Raw genomic sequence first — 23,233 nt, 5'->3', positions numbered from 1 at the left:
CCATGTTTGCTGAAATAGCTGCCCTTGAAGCAAATCAAACTTGGACTTTAACCCCCCTGCCTGCTGGTAAGAAGCCTATAGGGTGTAAATGGGTGTATAAGATCAAGTATAAGGCCAATGGTTCAGTTGAAAGGTACAAGGCAAGGCTTGTTGCTAAGGGATTTACACAAAAAGAGGGTGTGGACTATTTTGAGACTTTTTCTCCTGTGGCCAAAATGGTTTTTGTCAAGGTACTCCTTGCTGTGGCTTCCATTAAGGGTTGGTACCTTAGTCAATTAGATGTAAACAATGCTTTTTTGCATGGTGATTTGGATGAAGAAGTCTATATGGCTCTTCCACAAGGGTTTCATAGCCAGGAAGAGATAGTTTGAAAGCTAAATAAGTCTTTGTATGGGCTTAAACAAGCATCTAGGCAATGGTTTGCCAAGTTTTCTGGCACTTTGCTTCAGCTTGGTTTTACTCAGTCCAAAGCTGACTACTCATTGTTTACTAGGAGACAAGGTGATGTTTTCATGATGCTTTTGGTGTATGTGGATGATGTCTTGGTAGCTTACAATGATAAGGCTGAAATAGACAGATTCAAGGTTTTGTTAGATGACAGGTTCAAGCTTAAAGATTTAGGTGACTTGAAATACTTCCTTGGATTGGAGGTTGCTAGATCAGCCAAGGGAATTGCACTTTGTCAAAGAAAATACACTCTTGAGGTACTTAATGGTGCTGGTATGTTGGGGTGTAAACCAGCTAGAACTCCTATGGAACAAATTCTGAAATTAAGTCAGTTGGAAGGTGAAGAACTTAAAGACCCTAACATCTACAGAAGGTTAATTGGGAGGTTGCTGTATCTGACTATCACAAGGCCAAACATCACTTTTGCTGTCCATAAACTTAGTCAATACATGTCCAAGCCAAGAAAGCCACATCTAGATGCAGCTTACAAAATCCTACAATATCTGAAGAATGAACCAGGGAAGGGTCTCATGTTCTCTTCCAAGGCAGATTTACATTTGAAAGGTTTTGCAGATGCTGATTGGGCTTCATGCTGTGATACAAGGAAGTCAGTAATAGGTTATAGCATTTTCATTGGAGATTCTTTGGTGTCTTGGAAATCAAAGAAGCAATCCACAGTTTCCAGGTCTTCAGCAGAGGCGGAGTATAGAGCTATGGCAGTTGCAACATGTGAAATTGTGTGGATTCTATATTTTCTAAAGGATATTGGAGTTAAGCATGACAAAGAGGCATTGTTGTTCTATGATAGTCAGGCAGCATTGCACATTGGTTCCAATCCTGTTTTTCATGAGAGGACCAAGCACATTGAAATAGACTACCATGTGGTCAGGGATAAAGTTTTGGAAGGGGTCATCAAGCTTAATCATGTGAGGTCTCATTGCCAACTAGCAGACATGCTTACCAAGGCATTGGGGTACAATCAATTTTCTAATCTTGTTGACAAAATGGGAATGATAAATATACACACAGCAGCTGCTCTTGAGGAGGAGTATTAGAGTGATAACAGAGATAATCACAAGGAAGCAAGAGCAGAGCATGATACAGTGGAGCTTAATCACAGTAAAGAGCAAAGTACTGCATAAACAACATCCGTTTTGTATTTGAATGTTGAAACGACATGTAGCTTAGTAGCTTAGTTTCTGTTTTTAAGTTGTATAAGTGTTCACATGTGGGAGAGTTAGTTTCTGTACATGTGGGAGTTAGTTATTCTTCTGTTAAGCTTCAGTTATTTAGTTAGAGTTAGTTTTCAAGCTTAGACCGGTCTATAAATAGTTTTGTACTCTCATTTTTCCATTTAATGAAATATACAGAAATTCATTCATTTTCTGATATTCTTGGCCATTTTTCAACAAGCTCATTTAATGAGCTAAAGACAAAGTGTGAGCTGGACTCGTGGTGTAGTGCACCCAACAATTGCTACTTCTCTTGGTGGAAACTACGTGTGAAGGAGGATTTCTTCCAGGTAAGGTGCATCTGAAAATCACTAATGATTTGGAAAATGGTTTGGTGTTGAACCTCCATTGTCTATCCAAGGACGACGATCTTGGAGTCCATGCACTCTCTGAAGGTGACGCGTTTGAATTTAATTTCCGACCTAGTTATTCGGGCTCTACACTATTTCATTGCAGCATGGACTGGCGAGGCGCATCCCACCATTTTGACATTTATGACTTTCTCGTAGATCAAAATCGATGCAATCCAGATTGTTTTTGGAGTGTAAAAGAGGCTGGCCTTTGTCTCTTCAATCATGATCTGGATGGCAATTATGAGATTTGTTACGCATGGAAATCGAAGTCTAGTTGCTTCTTTTTGGATTTTTCTTGTCCTTTAGAGTAAAGGGAAATTCCAAATTATACAGAACTCTTTATTCTTGAATTAATATTGTGTCGAGGTTTGTTTCTTGAACTAATGTGTTGGAGTTTGTTACTTGAATTAATGTTATTGCTGATATCGTTTCTCATGTCTTACATGCAAAGATGATTTAACAACCTTTTAACATAATACTTAGGGTGAGAGTTTTTCCTCTCACATTAGGTGAGCCTTTCCTTACTCCGCTGCTTGTACCACGAGAGCAGGGTAGTTTTTTCTCTTCGTTTACCTCTGTTTGGAGTGTACAAGTAGCTACAGAGTACCACTTTCAAAAAAAATTATATTAATGTTCTAAACACTTACATCTACTACTTCTTACTCTTCAAAAAAATATTTTATTTTTTACTCTATTTTTTAGGAAAATAAAGTGCTATAGAGAGCTTATATCCTTGCAACAATGTGTAGAAATTATCTGTCTAACTAAAGTGGATAAACCGTAGATGGTATGATTGTCAAATTACATCGGATAAACCGTAGATGGCATGATTTGTCTCAAAATAATGACTTGGTTCGCGTCTCATCTCTACCATCTCTTTTGATATTATCATTTTGTTTAAATTCCAAAGAAAATTCAAATAATATCTCTCATTTGTTTCCAACATCAAGTGCTACTACACAATCCCTTTTCCTCCCAGATATTATCATCAAACTAAACATACCTAAGCCTTCATTCCTACTAATTGAGGCTAGGTGTATCGTTTTTCGGTCAATTTGTCATATCTAGAGATCATTTTTCATCACCTACCTTTTTACCATAAAATAGAAATAATAAAAATTATTGTCTACAATGGACAAATGGATTGAACTATGTTGTCACAAATAACTTTATTTCCTCACTAGCCTCATCATGTGCGCTTTGCGTGTGCGATGAGTTTTTTTTTTTTAATGAAATAATGTTTAAAAGTGAAATAAAGATAATTTGTGTGAGAATATTTTAGTACGCAAAATGTTGAAAACAAAATAGAGAATCCTCTTTTTAATAATACTAGACTCATCATACATGGTTTGTGTGTGCCATATTGCTCTTTTTTATTTATTTATTTTTCATTTTAGGTTTAGTGAAATAAAGTTTAAAAGTGAGATAAAGATAGTTTCCTAAATTTTGGGAATTTGATAAAAATTTAAAAGCCTAAAACTTAGGAACTTTTTAAAAATAGTAAATTACTCTTTTAATCAGATTATGTTTTTAAATTTAAAATTATTGAACTAAAAGATAGGGGTATTTTAAAGAGTTTAAGAATTTGTATGGAGGTATTTTATTACGCAAAATATTGAAAACTAAACAAAAATCCTGTTATTAATAGTACTAGCCTCATCACACGCGCTTTGCGCATGCGTTGAAGCTTTTTTTTTTTTTTTTTTTTTAAATTATTTTGGATAAGTTTGTTTTGAAGAAATTTTTTCCCTATTAAATGTAAGGTTTAGGGGGTTTTTTTTTTTAACCATATAAAAGTCCAGCCCAAAGAAGAGAATCCTTTTATATATATATATATATATATTGTATGGCACTGGAATATCCAGGCCATTTGGGCCTAGAGTTCCAGCCCGACAGTATGGCCTATACCACCCTCAGGCCTAGGCCTCAGGCCACCTTAAAGCCCATTGGACAAACGATCTTAATTAGTACACACCATGCTTTATCACTCGGATCATGCCTGGTGAACCACTTATCGAACATTAAGACAGCTGTTCAGGTTTACCTCTTCTCAGCTGCCCGGCAATGCCTTGGGGAACATCACTGCCAAGCAATTCTACTTAAGTGGGGGAACCAGTTTCAATGCCACTCTTACCACACCCCACTCCCAACTAAACACCCACTTAAGGTTAACGACATTAGACCTCCTTTCCCACTAATCATGAAAGTAATCATAACTCCCCACTAATTTTTGGCTATAAATATGAGAATCTAAGGAAGAAAAGGGGGATGGAAAAAGTTCTAAAAGAGACAAAGAGAGGAAGAAGTGAGAATTAAGCTTGAACAGTAAAGGAGGGAGAGGCAACTCTGTTGGGTCTCTGTATAAGGAACTACTTAAGGTAGGAAATCCAAAACCCACGCTACAAATAGATTGTGAGCCCAAGTGAGGGTTGACCCATTAGCCTCACTTTTGGTGCGCATAATTGGCATCATCTGTGGGAATTTCTTACAAAGCCATGGTTCAATTGAAACTCTCGCACGGGAAAATGTCAAAAGACGTTTAGGGAGTTACGCTGAAAGTGATTCAGTGGGATCTTCTCGGGGATCCACTTGGCGAGAACGGAGGCACAAGAGGCGTGAAGATAGGGATCGTGAACAAGAGGAAAAGCGGTCTAGCCTTGGAGAGGGGTTGTACTAAACCTAATGGACAATATCGGGTGTTTTAGGGCACGGGCAATTTGACGAGAGAGATGAGGAACTTGAGCGGTTACGCAGACTAGTGAGAGATTTGGAGTTGGAAGCAAGGGGTAGGCACCAAAGAAGGGATCGAGATGATCAAGAAGGAAGATCTGATAGTGGGGGAAATTGCTATGGGGTGAGGCGCCGAGGTCCAATCAGTCTAGTTCCCGTTGACGTCAAAACCGTTCACATTCACGGGAGTCCTGTCAACGTCGGGATCGTTCACGTTCACGGGAGTATGTAGATTGCAGTTCAGATTCCCCAGAAGAAGGACGGCCCTATAATGTCGTAATGGATGCTATGAGTCGCACCTTATGCAGAGCTACTCGGTCGCCGTTCTTAAACGACATTGAATAGGCCCCAATGCTGAGCAGATTTACACGCCCATCATTCAATTCCTGCGAAGGGAAAACGGATCCATTAGAACATGTTAGCCATTATATCCAAATGATGTCTTAGCATAATCACAATGACACACTGATGTGTAAGGTGTTTCCCTCAAGCCTCGAACCCACCACTTTAAGATGGTTTAATGGGTTACGGAAAGGTTCCATTCACAGTTTTGCTGAGTTGATCCAAGAATTCGGCGTCCGGTTTGTAACTTGTAGCTGGGTACCGCAGTCAGTGGATGCATTGCCATCTATGAAGATGAGAGTTAGAGAAACTCTTCGCAGTTATGCTAGTCGGTATTGGGAGCTTTATAATGAGATCAGTGGGGTCAACGAGAAGATTGCAGCAAGCACCTTTAGGATGGGGCTACTTAAAGACTATGAGAGTTATTGACGACGAAGCCTCCTGAGGATATGAAGCAGCTCATGAGGCATATTGAGGAGTACAAACGCCTAGAGGATGATCGGCTGTAGAGTAAGGGTAAGGCCCCATTAGTAAATCGTCCTCTGCAAAGCGGCTTTTAGCCAAGACTTCGAAAGGATTTGAGGATACAAGGGATAGAGTTGCAGCTAGGGGAGGTGAACGTGACGATTAAGGAGTCGGTGAACAGAATCGTAGACCGAATCAAGAACGAGTCGTACTTCAGATGGCCGAACAAGATGGGGGGTCACCCATCTCGAAGAAACCAGAATTTGTACTGTACTTATCACAAGGATAAAGGGCATACCACCGAATAGTGCCGAGTGTTAAGAGACCATTTAGGGCAATTGGTGAAGGCGAGATATCTAAAGGAGTTTATGGTGGATTCAGGGAACTGAGGTACTGGGCAAGGTGCTCAGCAAAGAGGGAACCTTCTCCCGCCTCCATTGCGGGTGATTGAAGTCATCCATACTGCCCCGAGGGGTACTGCTGTGACTGGGAGAAGAGGAGTGTTGACCATAACACCTGTGGGAAATTGCTTAGACGAGCAACCCCCCGAGAAGAAGACGAAGATTGGTTGGGAGCCCATCGCTTTTGACGACGATGATTTAGAAGGAACAATTCAGCCACACGATGATGCGTTGGTGGTGACGACCCAGATAAATGGTTTTATAGTAAAGAGGGTAACGGTAAATTAGGGAAGTGGTGCTGATGTAATGTATCCAAATCTGTTCAGAGGGCTCAGACTGAAGAAGGAGGACCTTTCAAAATACGATACACCCCTGGTTGAGTTTAATGGCCAGGTGGTGATTCTCGATGGGCAAACTACCTCTTTTAATGGCTAGGAGAAGACGACATTCATCTCCCCCAATGCAAACTACCATTAAACCATGATGTCATTCAGGTTAAAGAATGCCGAGGCAACCTATCAACGTATGATGACTAGAATGTTTCGGGACAAGATTGGGCGTACGGTTGAGGTGTACATTGACGACATTGTGATGAAAAGTAAACAAGAAACATGACATATAGAAGATCTCCAAAGGGTATTTGAAGTGCTTCAGCAGCATAAGCTGTGCTTGAACGCGAACAAGTGTGCTTTCGGGGTGGGGACTAGCAAGTTCCTAGGTTATCTGATCACTAACTATGGGATAGAGGTCAACCACAATAAGATTGAAGCCATGCAGCGCCTTAAGCCGCCGTGTTATCTGAAGAAAGCGCAGGTGTTGACCAGAATGTTAGCTGCCCTTAATCGGTTCATTTCTAAGTTTGCTGATCGCTGTCATCCATTCTGCCAACTTTTGAGGAAGTGGAAAGGGTTCTAGTGAAATGAGGAATGTGAAAGAGCTTTTCAAGATTTAAAGGAGTATTTGATGCAGACACCCATGTTAACAGCCTTGGAACCTGGGGAAGACTTATTCATATACCTTTCAGTGTCTGATCATGCTGTGAGCGCCATGCTATTAAGGGATCAAGGAGTGCAACAACCCGTGTATTACATCAGTAAGACCTTAGTTGATGTCAAGACAAGATACTTACCCTTGGAGAAGTTGGTGTTAGTGCTAGTGCATGCTACGAGGAAGTTGTCTCATTATTTTCAAGTGCACGCTATGAAAAGTTCGATGAAGGGCCAAGTTCTTTATGATTTTGTTGCAGAATTTTCTCCCAAGAACGAAGGGAAGGTAGTTTGTCATGTGGAATGTCGCCCGTGGAAGGTATTTGTGGACTGTGCATCAAGTGCTATGGGGGCCGGTGCCGGGATTATCATTATCACCCCAGAAGGAATATGGTTAGAGCATTCTTTTAGGTTGGGGTTCAGGGCCTTTAACAACGAAGCTGAGTACTAGGCCTTGCTTGTCGGATTAAGAATCGTCATGGGTATGGGTGCACGGGATGTAGATATTTATTCAAATTCTCGGCTGGTTATCAACTAGGTGCAAGGTAGTTTTGAAGCCCGGGATTCTTGAATGAAAGAGTACTTACAAGTGGTAAAGCAAGTTATGAGTAAGTTTTGTATGGCAAAGTTAGCCTAAGTTGCCCAGAGACAGAACAGACATGCTAACTCTCTATCCACGTTGGCATCATCAATGACAGAGGATGTGCCTCGGTAAATCAAGGTAGAGCTCATAGCAAAGCCGAGCATCAATACAGCGGTTGGTGTTGGTGTTGTAGTGATTTTGACGATTGAGCCATGTTGGATGGACCTGATCATTGACTTTTTAGCTGAAGATCGAGTTCCAAATGATGAGAATGAAGCTAATAGGGTTTGCCGAGTAGCTACTTGGTACTGGTTAATGTTAGATCGTAAGCTGTATCGGAGGTCTTTTAGGGGGCCGTACCTTTTGTGCTTACACCTTGAGAAAGTTATTGAACTCTTGGCCGAGCTACATGATGGGGTGTGTGGCAGTTATGTGAGGGGACGCTCATTAGTACACTGAGCAATGACTCAGGGGTTCTGGTGGCCATAGATGCAGAAGGATGCCGCCAAGTATGTGCATAAGTATGAACAGTGCCAAAAGCATGCCCCTTTGATCCACCAACCAGCAGGCTATTTGAATCCAGTCAACAGCCCCTGGCCCTTCGCACAATAGGGGTTGGATATTCTTGGCCCGTTTCCCCAGACCACGGGCAATTGAAAGTTTTTTTTAGTGGCTGTTGATTACTTCACCAAGTGGGTGGAGGCAGAGACATTAGCCAATATTCGGGACATGGATGTTAAGAAGTTTGTATGGAAGAATATAGTCACAGGATTTGGGGTGTAAGACTCTCTTATATTTGATAATGGATTGCAGTTCGATAGCAGAGCCTTTCATAAGTTTTGTAGTGGTGTTGGCATCAAGAACATGTACTTCACCCTAGCGTATCCTCAGAGCAATGGCAAAGCAGAAGTTACCAACAAGGCAATCGTGAATGGATTGAAGAAAAGGTTAGATGGTGCCAAAGGTAGGTGAGCCGAGGAGCTGCCCAACGTTTTGTAGGCATACCAGACAACTCCTAGAAGGTCTACTGGGGAAACTTTGTTCTCTTTCACGTATGGGGCAGAAGCTATAATACTGGCCGAGGTAAATTTATGCAGTGCATGGGTTGCAGGATTTGCCCTACCCAGAATGATAAATTGCTGGTAGAACGTTTGGATTTATTGGAAGAATTCTGAGAAGCATTCAGCGCTAAGGACCTAGTGCTGCAAAAGCAGTAGGGAGTATGCGGGATACAAATGTCGGGAAACTTGCCTTGGCCTGGGAAGGGCCCTACAGGGTTACTGCCATTGCGGGTGCAGGAGCATACTATTTAGAAGACCTAGATGAGAGATTGCTTCCCGACCATGGAATGTTCATAATCTAAAAAAGTTCTATCACTGATCATCTGTACATAGGGGCATGAATTCAATAAAATCTTAGATGTACATTTTATTAGCTAATATGATGATGAAATCTATGTGTGCAGGTGTATCATTACTTATGAATTTATCGTCGTTAACTCATTAAGCTCCGGTAGACACAAACAGGAAATCTCGAACCAAATTATTCTAAGGACAGAAACTTGCTCCCAACTCAATTTTCATCGTCAAGCAGGTGGAAACCTTACGCCAAATTTTTCTAAGGATAGAAACCCGCTCTTGGTTCGATTTCCATGACCGAGCAGGTAGAAACCTTAAATTCTCCCAAGGATAGAAACTTATCCTCGGTTCGATTTCCATCAATGAGCAGGTGGAAACCTTGCATTAAATTATTCTAAGGATAGAAACCTGTCCTCGGTTCGATTTCCATCACTGAGTAGGTGGAAACCTTAAATTCTTCAAAGGACAAAAACCTGCTCTCGATTTGATTTCCATCACCGAGCAGGTAGAAACCTTAAATTCTCCTAAGGACAGAAACCTGTCCCTGGTTCGATTTTCATCACCGAGCAGGTGGAAACCTTGCACTAAATTATTCTAAGGATAAAAACTCATCTTCGGTTTGATTTTCATCACCGAGCTGGTGGAAACCTTGCACCAAAATCATTCTAAGGGTAGAAACTGGTCCCCGGTTCGATTCTCGTCACTAGACATGAGGAAACCTATTCTAAAAAATTATCTAAGTACAGAAGGATCAAGGCGTGTCAAATTTTGTTATTACCACTAAGGAGCCAATTCTTTCTAAATACAAGTGACCCCATCCAGGGTAATCCGAGCCACCGTGTGTAACACCCCAAGCCTTTTTCTTAAGCAATTTTAGATGGGAATAATATTTCATATGAATTCTATTTTTTCTTTAAGGTGTTTAATTGTAATTGCAGAGGTCTTATGAATATCTAAAGCATATAATGGCATTTTTGTTGTTTGTGGTAATGAGCTTGGTGAAAATTAAGGAAGTGCTGAAACCTAAGGGTAGAGTGGTAAATGTCTCCTCAAGATATTTGTAGTTAACGGTCCACAATCAGCACAGCCCCCTTCCTTGGATCCACACGTTCTCTCCCTCTTCTTGTGTTCTCTAGCTTCTTCTCTTCTTGTTTCTCCACCCCATGGCCGACCATTTGCAAGCTTCCTCTACTTACCACCACCCATTATCACTACTTAAAGTGACCTAAACCACACTAGCACCGCTCCATTTTAATGGAGGCAGCAAGTGTTCTCCTTGAGTTGCTGAAACAGTGGTGTAAAGGTGAAATTTTCTTGGATTTACTTATTGTTTTGGTTATGGTCTAAAGCTTGTGTAGAGTCAATCTCTTGGGTGGGGATAATATTTTGTTATGGGTATTTCTTCTTGATGATGTTAAAAAGTGGGTAATGCAAGCTTTAGATATGGGTTGTGTGAGATGCTTCCTTTGGTTTTGTACAGTTTATGGTTTTGTATGATTTTTGCTGAACTTTGTCTTGTGGTTGCTTTTTGTGTTAATTTCTTAAAATTCTGGTGTTTATGTATAGTACCAATGATAAAATGGTTTGTTGAGGATCGATGTACATATGATATTTCTCAAAAGGGGATAGGAAGTTTGGTGTTCAAAAGACCATTCGAACATGCTTAATACTGAATTTGTTTTCTGTAGAAACTCTGCACACATTGTAGTTAAAAGTTCATAATAGATTCCATAGATTGAATCTGGAAGCCTAAGATGGCTATAATGAAAGCTAATACACATATCTTTTACCTGATTCAAGTCTCAAAGCATTTTGGCTAGTATAATAATTATAATGATTTTTCTTTTGGGACTGTAAATCTGTTCCTGACAGATTTGAGTCAGCCGCAAAGCATGATTTTTAATAAATTACAGAAAAATCTTTTTGGGCTGAATTTTCTGTGGTATATTGTATACATATAGGGGAATGTTCCCTTAAAGTTTTGAATTAATCGGATAACTTTTCATTGACCAAAATTTTTTTACAAATGGCTGCCCTGTTATGTTCTGAAAATGAAAGCAAGACGAAAATGCCGAGAAATTGTGGAATTAATCCCAAACCTTGGTTGATCTTATCTTCTTGGCTTAAATATATTATTTAGTACTCAATGAGATTCATGAGTATGTTATATCATCTTGGATGCACACTTTTGCAGTAGTGAATTTAAAATGTTTTGGTTGTGTCAGCACTATGAGTTCTTGGATGCTTGTTTGGTCCTTGCTTGGGAAGGGTACTTGTCTTAGGACGGGCAAGCTAGACTTTAGGGCCTTTGGTTTGATTTTAGAGTATTGTTACGATTTAATAGGTTTGATCATTATGTTTCTAGGTTCTGATATTCTTGGTGATGGACCTAGTGACTGGATTAGTTGATTTTGTGGTGCCCGGTTGAGATAAAATTGGTTGGCCTTTCGAGGTAAGTGACTTTTTAATGGGATTTTGAAAAATAACATAAATGTTGTTTTTGGGTTAGACACGTTTTTGGAAATTACCTATGAAAACTATATTTTCCTAAAAACTACTGTGTCGTAACCTTAATATATGTATATATATATATATATGATTATATATGAAAATACATCATATTTGGTATTGCATTTGGGAAAATGTATGAATTGTTGATATGGAAAAATGAGCATCTTTTATTTAATCTTTGATAAGAAAATCTTAGATTTTATGGTATATTATAAAATTTAAAGATAAGCATCTTGTCTTGTTATGTGGAAAATTGTTAGAAAATCTTTTGACAAGAATGAAGTTGAAAACCTTACAAACATTGTGGAAGTTAGATTATTTAAGGTTTTTCTGAAACTATCTGGTTATAAACTATATATTTGAAAGGAAATGTATACTATGAGCTTTATGTGGTTTTGACACCATGCCATGTGTGATTTCTCGGTGATCACCTCTGATTTGGTTTCCATAGTCTTTGTGATGATGGAATCAAATCTAGGTCAGTGCCCTTTCACTTTGGATGACGCATTCTTCCCTGCTGTCCATGGGGGGAAGAGGTTCCTTGATTGTGTGTGGGTGAGGCTGCTGCCCATGGGGCCAAGAGACCACATGCAAGAGGTCCTATTTGACGCGCTCTCTCTGTTACCCATGGGGAGAGAGAAAAACCTTAAGGGTATGGGTGAGGCTGCTGTCCATGGGGCCAAGAGTCTGCATACCAGAGAGGACAATATGATGCCAGTTGTGAATGGGTGGATCCCCTGACCGGTCTATGTGGTAGTATGGTAGACAAGTGTGGTAGTATGGTACACAACCTCACAGATTATAATGTATAGTTTCATGGTATTTACTTTGAGAAACTTTGTGTTTCATTATTAAATCATTCTTGTCATGTTATTATTATTGAAGATGAAACTTGCATTTCCCCCACCCCCATTAAATATGCTACTTACTGGGCTTTAGCTCATCCCACTCTCCAACAGTTTTCAGATAAATTTGCTATACCTCGGGCATGGAGCTTGTTTAATTGGTGGTGATTGGAGCATTATGCTATTTGAGAGAGTTATGCTATGATTGGTTGGTGACTCAACTTACTAAACTCATTGAGGCCATAGTTAATTCTATTGGAGGTTGGATACTTAGGGTTTGTTAGGCTTAGGTTTTGTAGGCCTAACTTCTCTGTTGAGGTTGTGTATTCTAGAAGGGATTGTGGTTTTGTGTTATCCATTTGGAACTTGGAAATATATTCATGTATTATTTGGAGGCACATGATTCGGGTTATCGTTTGTAAATGTGTTATAAAGCTCAGACTTATAATATGGAGATTTTAGTATGGTTATTTATTCTTATTATGTGTTGAGGAGGAAAAAAAAAAAAAAACAAAATCAATCTCCTACGTTCTCGTTCTTAATGGTTCTTTCCCCACGCTTTGGACTCTTTTGGGTTTGGGGTGTGACACCGTGCATAGCTGGCAATTACCTAGCCTTTTGCAAGTAGAAAAGAAAGCAGTCTCAATCATTGTCTTATGGCGAATCGGGATTAAACTACTCGGCCATCTAGAATACGTGCATAAAACAATCAAAGAACACAACAGGAAAGATAATAGCAAACATTCATAAACATAATTAAGCCAACATATAAAAACTAAACCAATGTTTTGTCACCATAACTTGATGACTATAGAAAAATTAAACCTAGAAAAAATAATTGTTCTGTCACCACAGCCCGGTGATATAGGCAAACCTACTGAAAGGAAGGAAACTATTTAAACAAAAGAAAAGTAAAGTAGACAGAAGAAATTCGGTTCGACAATTAACTTGTAGGGTCTACAGATTGGAAATGGGCAACATCTTCGGGTGGTTGTTGGGTTGCTGAAGGTGGTTGAAGCTGAACATCACCGGATTGATCACCTATATAGGGGTTGCTGGTGGCCTCCAGGTCAACTAACTCCACATGGGAGTCAATTGCCTCCATTAACTCCCTCATGCTAGTTTCTTCCTTGTTAGCTGCACCAGAAGGGTTCTGTGCAGTAAGAGGCCGGAAAAGGGATTTGGTTGAGATCTCTTAAAGGAGAGTCCTCGGGGACCCCTAGAACTTGTAGGGTAGCCAACTAACCCTCCCCAAAGGCAGGCTTTCGAGCTTCCTAGATGATGGGCTCTGTCGAGTTTTCCACGTTAGCGAATCCCTCGATATACCATTTATTTTCGTAGGCCTCCAAAGCTGCCTTCAAGTTAGCCAATTCCTCAGCTTGTGCAGTGTTCAGGCTTGTAGCCTCTGCTAGTTTTAGTTCTGTTTCGCCCAGCTTAGCCTCCAGCTTCGAGGACCTCTTCTCTGCCGATGCCCTGGCCTTCTCAGACGTAGCAGCCTTCTTTTCCGCAGTCACGGCAACCTTGGCTTTCTCCCGCTCGGCATACTCCTCAAGCTCCTTCAGTTGCTATCGAGGATGTGAGTCAGTTGAGCAACCTGATGAAACAACAATTATAAGTACAACAATAAAAACTATGTATGTGTAAAAGTTAGTAGAAAACCAGGGGACAAGAAATTACTGCAATGGTGTGCCATTGCAACCGCCTGCCCTGTGACTCGTTCGTCCCGTCCTCGAAAGTGTACACATCTTTGGGCAACAGGAGACCATGCACCAAAATTTAAGCAACACGACCTCCTTCACCCTTTTCCAACACTCGTACACTCGCAGTTGTGGGAAGGGGCTTGTCGTCCAACTAGAACAAAGGTCGCCATTTCGACGCGACTCAGGAGGTGGACATCACGTTTGTCCCGGTTTGAGCAGTTAGCTCCCGGATGACAATACCCCCTGATGGCCAGGGGGGTCCTAGTGGGTGCATCACCCGATTCGGCTGGGGTTTGTTCGGCCGTTTGTTGTCTCTTCCGGGAGCAGCTAAAAGGAGGAGGAGGAGAAGGGTGAGTTTGATCTTAGGCTTGAGGTTCTTGCTGTTGTGTGGCTGGCCGGGTGCCTGGCACAAAATAGCTGATTGTCATTGTCCTTCTTGTCACCATGTCGTAACCTTGATTCGATTCAGTTTCTAAAGAGCTAACTAATTCAATGGCTGTTTCCTCGACTACCTGAATGGGAGCTTCGGGTTTAACAAGAGCCTGGCACAAAACGGCTGATTGTTATCGTCCTTCTTGTCCCATGTCATAACCTTGATTGGATTCAGTTTCTAAAGAGCTAACTGATTCAACAACTGTTTCCTCGATTACCTGAATGGGGGCTTCAAGCTGAACCAGCACGTGTGCCTGTTCATGGCGGTGTCGAGACACACGTTCAGCCGATTCGTCCTGTAAGGGTGCAAGCTCGTCCGAGCAAGTGTACCGCGAACCAAGATCACAAGCTTCGCCTACTATAAATCTTGGAGGAAGGAAATTTGTGTGCCGTATGTCAATATAGGAAAAGAGGGGACTGTCAACTAACAAAGCTTAGCTGAATGTTTGCCAAGGGGAATACACAGGTTCAATGCCAAGGATTAAATGGGACGCTTAGAGTTGTCTATCCTAATGAACAAAAATTTCTGACCTAAGCACAAAATTTAGGTCCCAAACATGTACTACTCTAAGATCCAGCTTGAACCTTTTGCTTTCTACACGGAAGTAACATAAAAACTAGTTAGTAATTACTATCGAAATTAATAAAATGCAGTTAATAAAGTACGTTCGAAACTGACCAACTTTGCGCGGTGAGAACGTGTAGGGGAGCTCTCGGAAAACCAGTTGTCGATCACTGGTACAAACTCTCTAGTTGAGTTCCTTTTAGAGTCAGGTAGGTATGAAATGAGCCGTACCCTCATGTCTCTTGTTTTTAAGTAATAATCTGACTTAATATTGCCATACAAACTATACATGAAGTTGATGTCATGTTAATCGAATCGCCACTCGAACGACTGGTTCAACCTACTGACGCAACTCACCACTTGATAAAAGTTAGGGGGGAGTTGGTTGGGACAAAGATCGTAAAATCTAAGGGTACCTAGGATGAGGGGGTCAACGGGGAACTTAACCCCACCCTCAAGAATTGCCATCAAGGGAAAGAAAACTGTATTTACACCATGACGCCTTTAGATGTCGATATCGCCCTCGTGATAGTAGGTAATATCAACATCCTCAGGGACGTAGTAGGCAACCTTAAAAGTAGCCGAAAAGGCTTCTGAGGAAAGGAGATGAGAATAGCCCATTCTCTAAGCTAGGATTCCTAGAACTATGATTACAATAGAACATAAAGAAATAGAACAAGTAGAAGGAATGGAAAAGGAACTTACTGTGGGCTTTAAGGAGGAAAAATGTTCTGGGCTGGAAGATGAACGTACGAAGAGAGTATGCTCGACAGAGTAAAAGTTTGAAGGATGAGGAATGCAAAAGTGAAGGAGAGATTTAGAGATGACTATTTATAGGAGCCAAAAGGGAAATAAATGGCATTTAATAATTAAGAAGCAGGAAACCCTACGAATCCCCATCTTAACTGCCACACGCGCGTCGCCTCGGTTCATGAACCTTCAAACAATGATGACGGCTGAACCAACAGTCAGATGCAACGCACCTTTTGAGGACACATTAATGGTTTTCTCAACCGTCCAATATCTACCCGTTGAGCTTCCCAAATAGTTATTGCCTCTTGGATTCCCTGATTCGTCCCCTAGAACCAAGCACGAATCAAAGGGATATCCAGGCCCATTTAGGCCTTGAGCTCCAGCCTGACAGTATGGCCTATACCGCCCTTAGGCCCAGGCCTCAGGCCACCTTAAAGTCCATTGGGTAAACAATCTTAATTAGTACGCACCATGCTTTATCACCTGGATCATGCTCGGTGGACCACTTACCAAACATTAAGATAGCTGCTCGGGTATACCTCTTCTCTGCTGCCCGGTAGTGCCTTGGTGAACATCACTGCTGAGCAGTTCTACTTAAGTGGGAACCAGTTCCAATGCCACTCTTACCACACCCCACTCTCAACTAAACACCTACTTAAGGTTAACGACATTGAACCTCCTTTCCCAATAACCATGAAAGTAATCATAACTCCCCACTAATTTTTGGCTATAAATATGAGAAGCTAAGGAAGAAAATGGGGATGGAAAAAGTTCTAAAAGAGACGAAGAAAGGAAGAAGTGAAAATTAAGCTTGAACAGTAATAGGAGGGAGAGGCAACTCCATTGGGTCTCTGTATAAGGAACTACCTAAGGTAGGAAATCCAAAGCCCATACTACATATAGATTGTGAGCCCAAGTGAGGGTTGACTCATTAGCCTCACTGTTAGCGCGCACATATCTATATCTATATATATATATATATATACTAGTTAAAGGCCTATGCATTACACGGTTTTATCATAAACTTATAAAGTATATATTTTATTTTTAAAAAATAACAAAATAAATAAATATTGCATACACGTAACAACCATCAGATATAAAATGATAACACCACAACAAAAAATTATCTTTTAAGATCCCAATTGTGCTATAATGAAATTTGAAGTTACATGTATTAAATTGGATATCCATAAGCATCTATTGTTGTCTCATTGTAAAAAATCTTTGGAAATTTCTTAGTGCAAGAGCCATTTATCAAGAAAGATGTTAGGTTCTAAGACTTTAGGAACTAATGTATTAGAACTTCACTTTGTATTTGTTGACAAACCATGATAAAAACATTGAGTCTAGGTTAGAGTTTGCTCAAAGTTCGGTTTGATGTAAGTTTGGAATCAAGTAATTGCAGGATATTATTATTCAATTTTTGCAAGGCTCAATCGATGGAAAATTAGACTCAATCGATCAAAAATCGTGGATTAGCAATTTTCTACAAAATTTCCAAACCAACCTATGACGTGTAGGGTTAAGTGTTTCACTCTAAGTATAAAAGGAAAAACCCTAGCTACGTTTTAGAAGTCTTCATTGAGTTGTGTGTTGAATTTTTTGTAAGATCTAAGAGATGTTTACCTTCATACACACACATAGAGCTATCAAGATCAAGATTCACATCAAGAACTTGATGATTGCTTCAGTTGCTGCATAAAGAACTTTCAAGAAGATCTAAAACCTTTGAGTGGAGTCTAAAAGTCACAAGTAGGAGAACTTGTGGTTGCTGCAGATCAAGGACAGAAGTAGTCTGTGGACTTGGAGTTGCCACGTGGTCGTGGTAGTAAATTTTCTACACGAGGTAGTAATAGGATGTTAGTGGTCTAAGTCTTATTGTAAAAACTTCAATTCTTTCATAGTGGATCTGTTTTTACCTTGAGGATAACTAGGTTAAATCCTCCTCAGGTTTTTTATTGGTCTGGTTTTCTTGGATCATCAGATTTGTGTGTTCTTTACTTTTTGCATTATATTTATTTTACACATATTGGTTTAAGCTAGTTTTAATTAACAAACTTGTTAACCTACTTGGCTTAATATTAGGTTAAACATATTGTGTTAAGGGGTCTAAAACCTTACAAAAGAATTTATTTTTTACAATGATTATTGAATGCTTTGCAAAAAATAGTAGAATAAAAATTAGCTAACAAAATGAAAAAGGGGAAGATTTTTTCTTTTAAAAAAAGGGAAATTTGAGTTGTGTGTGATGATTTTTTAGTAACTAACTGACCTTTGTCAGTTAGTTATGTTAGGTTTTTAGACCTCTTATCACAATATGTTTAACGTAATATTAAATTAAGTGAATACTTAGATTTATTATTCAGATCTAGGTTAAAACAAAACAATTATATCATGCAAAGTAGCGGAAAAGTAAATAACACACGATATGATAATCTAGGAAAACAAACCCAGTAAAAAATTTGGGGAGGATTTAACCTAGTTATCCTCAAAAAGCAAATCCACTAGAAAGAATTGAAGTTTACAATAAGACTTAGACCAGTAACATCCCATTGCTACCACATGTAAAACTTACTGACACGACTACATGCAAGCTCTAAATCCACGGATTGCTTCTTTCTTTTACCTTTGCAACACAAGCACCCACACTTGTGACTTTGAGATCTCACTCAAAGGTTTATTAACACAAACTCTCCTGTTTGTGACTCTAAGACCACCCTTAAAGGTTTAGATCATCAACACCTTTAATGACTAGAGAAGGCAGCAACTTCTACTATATCGAATCTTGAGATTTTTCAAGGAATAACGTCAGTAGAAGACATGAGAGAGCTTTTTGGGTACAAAACTCTAGATACAAAGGAGGCACATTCTTCTCTCTCTGAAAATCTTTATTAAAAATGTGCTTAGGGTTTCCTTTATAGACTAGAAGAAGTAGATCTGAAGCCCTAATTCTTTTTGAGCTTGAACTGTTGTTCGGGCTTAATTAAAATTTTTCACATACGACTCTTAATCGATCAAGCGAGCTTGTCTCTCAATTGGTTAAACTAGGCAGATTCTGAATTCTTCTTTCTACAGCTTGTATGTTCTTAAATCTTTACTTGAATCACCTTGAGTATTGTCTAATAATAACTATAGACTCTAAGAGCTACATCTGGACAAATTTGTGTTCATGATTTGCCAATTGTTCTAAACTTTTAGAACTTAACAAGTTACTAAAAAAAGAAGAAAAAGACTTGGGTGATCAATTTCTTGAATGGAGTTTTTCTTTTGTTGTACTTATTTTATATATATATATATCATGTCTTTGCAAATTTGCAACAACATCAACATCTAGGTTTATTGAAGTATTCATAATTAAAGAAGATTAGTTTTACTTGGAAATAAATTTATTATAAAATAAATGTACACAATTGAAGTAGATAAGTTTGTAACTCAATACAAATTTATTATGTAAAATAAATGTATGACTATATTGGTGACCTTCAATTGTTCATTATTTTGAAGATCTATTTGCAAGAATAGTGTTTTTTTTTTTTTTTTTGTCTTTTATTGGCTGAATCTAAGATCTTGATAGTTGTAAATTCAGAATGGATTTTCTTTTTGATCTTGAAAATGATTATAAAATATACAGCCAAACTAATAGTATGCATATTTGAAAGATCAAGTGCATGTAAAGTGTAAAAAAAAAATACTTGCTTGTGGTGGTAATGCCGTTTTCCATGTCAAACCACTTCTTGGAGAAGGAGAGAGATTAAAAACAAGAAAAAAAGAAAAAAAGAAAAAAAAAACTGATAGAGAGACTTCATTTGAAAAAAAAAGTCAATATTACAATATATAGTAGCCTTTTTTTTTTTAATTTTTTTTAAATTTTTTATAGGTGCTAAACAAATATTTGGAAGTGGTATTTGATGTGGATAGTATTTCAATTGTGATCAAATTCATCTTAGGCTTTATCTAATTAGTTTTGTTAGTCCTTGTAAATTTGTAATTCATTTTATATTTAATGAGTTTTAGCGTCTTAGGTTTTATCTAATTAGTTTTGTTGGTCCTTGTAATTCATTTTAATTAGAAAATTTTGCATTCCTACATTAGAAATGATGGCTAGATGTTCAAACTTCTCAAATTTCCTATAACTATCAATAGTTGCATGGCATCAAGTTTTCAATAGGTATTAGTAAAGTTACTGCTTTTTTATACACTACAAGTAAAAAAAAAAAAGGATTAGAGGAATTATATAAAGAACTAAATTAAGATTTTTATCAACTTAGAAATGATAGGGGACAAAAAATTATATATATCTTTTTTAAATCTAAAAAAGTTCTGCATTATGATAAAGCTATTTAGCGCAACTACAGCTTCTAAGTCCAATTTTAATTATATATATATATATATATATCTTTAAGGGTACATATATTTGGTTAGGGGACAAAAAATTATATATATCTTTTTTAAATCTAAAAAAGTTCTGCATTATGATAAAGCTATTTAGCGCAACTACAGCTTCTAAGTCCAATTTTAATTATATATATATATATATATATCTTTAAGGGTACATATATTTGGGTGAACATGAACATTAAAAAAAAATGAACTACGTGTTGTAATTTTTATTTTTTTTGGGTGATTGCGCTTGTGAGGGCTTTAGGTGATGGGAGCAGAGGCTTTGGATGATGCAGTGGCCTAGGATGGTTGAGCAAGAAAAACCCGTCCCTATTTCGCCCACATGTAGAGGCAAAAATTTTCCCTAAATCCCCATTCCATTCTCTTTTTGAGGTAGGAAAAACCCACATGAGACATACAAGTCAAGCAAAATAGATTGGGGTGAAATTTCCTCCATTACCATAACCACTAATATATATTTGGTGATCTATGGTTCCAAATCAAATTTGATGAGATATTGTATCTTTCAAGAAATTTGACAAGCACAAGCTGGCGTGATGAAGTACATTTTGGACTGAGCTAACTAGATTTTAGCTGAAAAATTCAATTATTCATGTAGAGAGGAATGCTCTAAGTGCTCTAAAAAATTCAATTTTAGCTAAACTAGTAATTAATAAATATGCTAGCTGGTGTAATGGAGTACATTTTGGACTGAGCCAACTAGATTTTAGCTAAAAAATTCAATTACCTATGTTTATGGGAATGGTCTAAGTGCTCTAAAAAGTTGAATGCTCTGAAAAATTCAATTTTAGCTAAACTAGTATTAATAAATAAATACGCTATAGTATACTATGTGCTCATTTGCCATATTCCCTACCAATCCCACCTCTGTTTATTCAGCTATTTGGCTCATGAACAATTCTTCAAAACTTCACCTTTAAAAAAAAAAAAAAAATTTTTTTTTTACTTGCACTAGTTGCCCATCTTATTTTTTAAGGACAATAAACCAATAAAAATAAACCTAAGAATTAAAGAAGAATGCCATTCTACCTTAAAATTTTATGTCTTATGAACATAAATAAACCTAAATAAGGATTGGGAGACAAAGTCTGAGAAAAAAAATTAGAAATTTGAAGTTGAAATCTTTTTTTTTTTTTTTTAAAATAAGAAGCTGAAACTTTTATTCATTAGAAAAAGCAAAATTTATATGGTGGCAAAGTGCTTATTCTATAAAACATAGACTCTCCTCAATCCAAGTAACAAAATTACTTGTAATTCACGTGTGTTTGACTAACAAATGTGCTCGGTTTTTTAAATTCTTTTTTAATTGGTACTGTTGACAGTTACTGCATCATCATGCTTTGTTCAAATTAAGTTTATAAAAATATGATATAGAACACATCACATTAGATGCAAGCATTACAAAATAAATCATAGAATAATTCAATATTTTATGGATATAACAGGTTAGTGATATTTATACAAACTGCCAAACCCCATGATAGGCCTAAGCTTTTACTCAAATTCTTCCTAGATTTTTTTATTGCCAACTTGTTCATTGTTTTAGATTTTTTTTTACCAAATCAAAATTAGCGGCAACTAGATGTTGAAATTGGAGTCCGCTATCAAATCAATTGAATGGCCGACTCGTTCTGTCATCACCGATATATATCGATCTCCCACAAAATGGTGTAGTCGCTTGCTTACATGAGTTTTCGTGCATATCCTACTCAAAAAAGAACATAAATAGATAAAGATACGTGCACATCCCAATTAACATTCAAAACGATAAGACTTTACAATGATGGGGGAATATATATATATTTATATATATTCGAATTTTAATAAATTTATCATTAGATTATATTATTTTTTTATATTCTCCACACTTGTAAAATTTTTCATATAATAAAAAATTAATAGTTATATTATTAATGAATTGTTTAAAATCAAGTTTTTTAGTTTAAAATAATATATAAATATAAGTTTATAGATCAAATAGTAAATAGCATATAATTAAAATAAAATTTGGTATTCAAGTTAAGAACATATAGAATATATAATCTAACAATGATATTTTCAAAATATAATTGTGTAACATTATTTAAAGTTACATCATATGTAACTTGAACAAAATACATATAATATATGCATGTTAAAGATATTAAAGATATCAATCTTCAATCAGTATTGGTGGGGCATGATATTCAAGATTTTTTTGTTTTTTTCTTGAGAAACTATTCAAGATATTAATGTAATACATTTCTATCCGTGTTGATTTAAAATAAGGTTTAAATGCAGAGAGGTCTCTTGTGATATGGGTCATTATCAAACACAGTTTTTGTGCTACAAAATTGACTTTTTAAATCCTTGTAGTATGTAAAATAACACAATTGACCCATTATGTAGAATTTTGTCACTTTCGTGAGCACAATAGCTAATCATCGTCTAATACATATGTCCACGTGGTCAATTGTATTATTTTAAGGAAATATTTAGATATATATATATATATATATATTTTTTTTTTTTTTTTTAGAATAAAAAAAAAAAAAAAAAACTTGAACCCCCTCCTATTCCCACTACCCCACCTGGTATTCCCTCCGTCGTTGGGCAGTGAAGGCCATCATGCCACTCTTCGAACATGATGAGGAAATCCTCGTTCAGCCCCTTGCTAGACTTAAGGAGGCACTGGATGAGCCGTACCCTGTCATCCCTTATCTTCAGGTAATACGACTTGCCCTTAAGGAGCTAAAGGTTGTAACACCAGTTCACGTCATGGTGAGTCAACCTCAGCCCCATCTTCTCATTCAGGGCGTCCACACAGCCCAAAATCCTGAAAACATTTATTGTGCACTGGGTGAGGGCTAGCCGGAAGTGCGTAAGGTAGCCCCTCATCACCAGCCCCATGGGGATCCTCATACCCCCTTCGAGGAAAGCGATAATGGGAATCACCACTTCGCCCTCCTCTCTTTGAAAGAGCCACTCCCCGTCCTTACAATACCTCAGGCCTACATTGCTAGGTATCCCATAGTTGGCGATGAATTTCTCCATCGCCTCCTCAGTGTAGACATATTTCTTAAATCTACTCATCCCAAGTGACGCCTAAAGGAACTAAGAAAGAACAAATGAAAGAGAAGTAAGGGT

The 23,233-nt window shown here is 38.0% G+C and overlaps 1 long non-coding RNA gene across 1 annotated transcript; it reads left to right on the top strand.

Moving 5' to 3' along the window:
• Positions 1-9,975: 9,975 nt before the first annotated feature.
• On the top strand, positions 9,976-12,731 carry LOC112006139 (uncharacterized). The gene is made up of 3 exons (XR_002882302.2): positions 9,976-10,200; positions 11,263-11,349; positions 12,368-12,731. It is a non-coding gene; the product is annotated as an uncharacterized LOC112006139 (long non-coding RNA).
• The last annotated feature ends 10,502 nt before the right edge of the window (positions 12,732-23,233 follow it).

Source organism: Quercus suber, unplaced genomic scaffold (genome assembly GCF_002906115.3).
Source record: "Quercus suber isolate HL8 unplaced genomic scaffold, Cork oak 2.0 scaffold_238, whole genome shotgun sequence".
Lineage (NCBI taxonomy): Eukaryota > Viridiplantae > Streptophyta > Magnoliopsida > Fagales > Fagaceae > Quercus > Quercus suber.
This window is presented reverse-complemented; position numbering and strand designations above follow the sequence as displayed.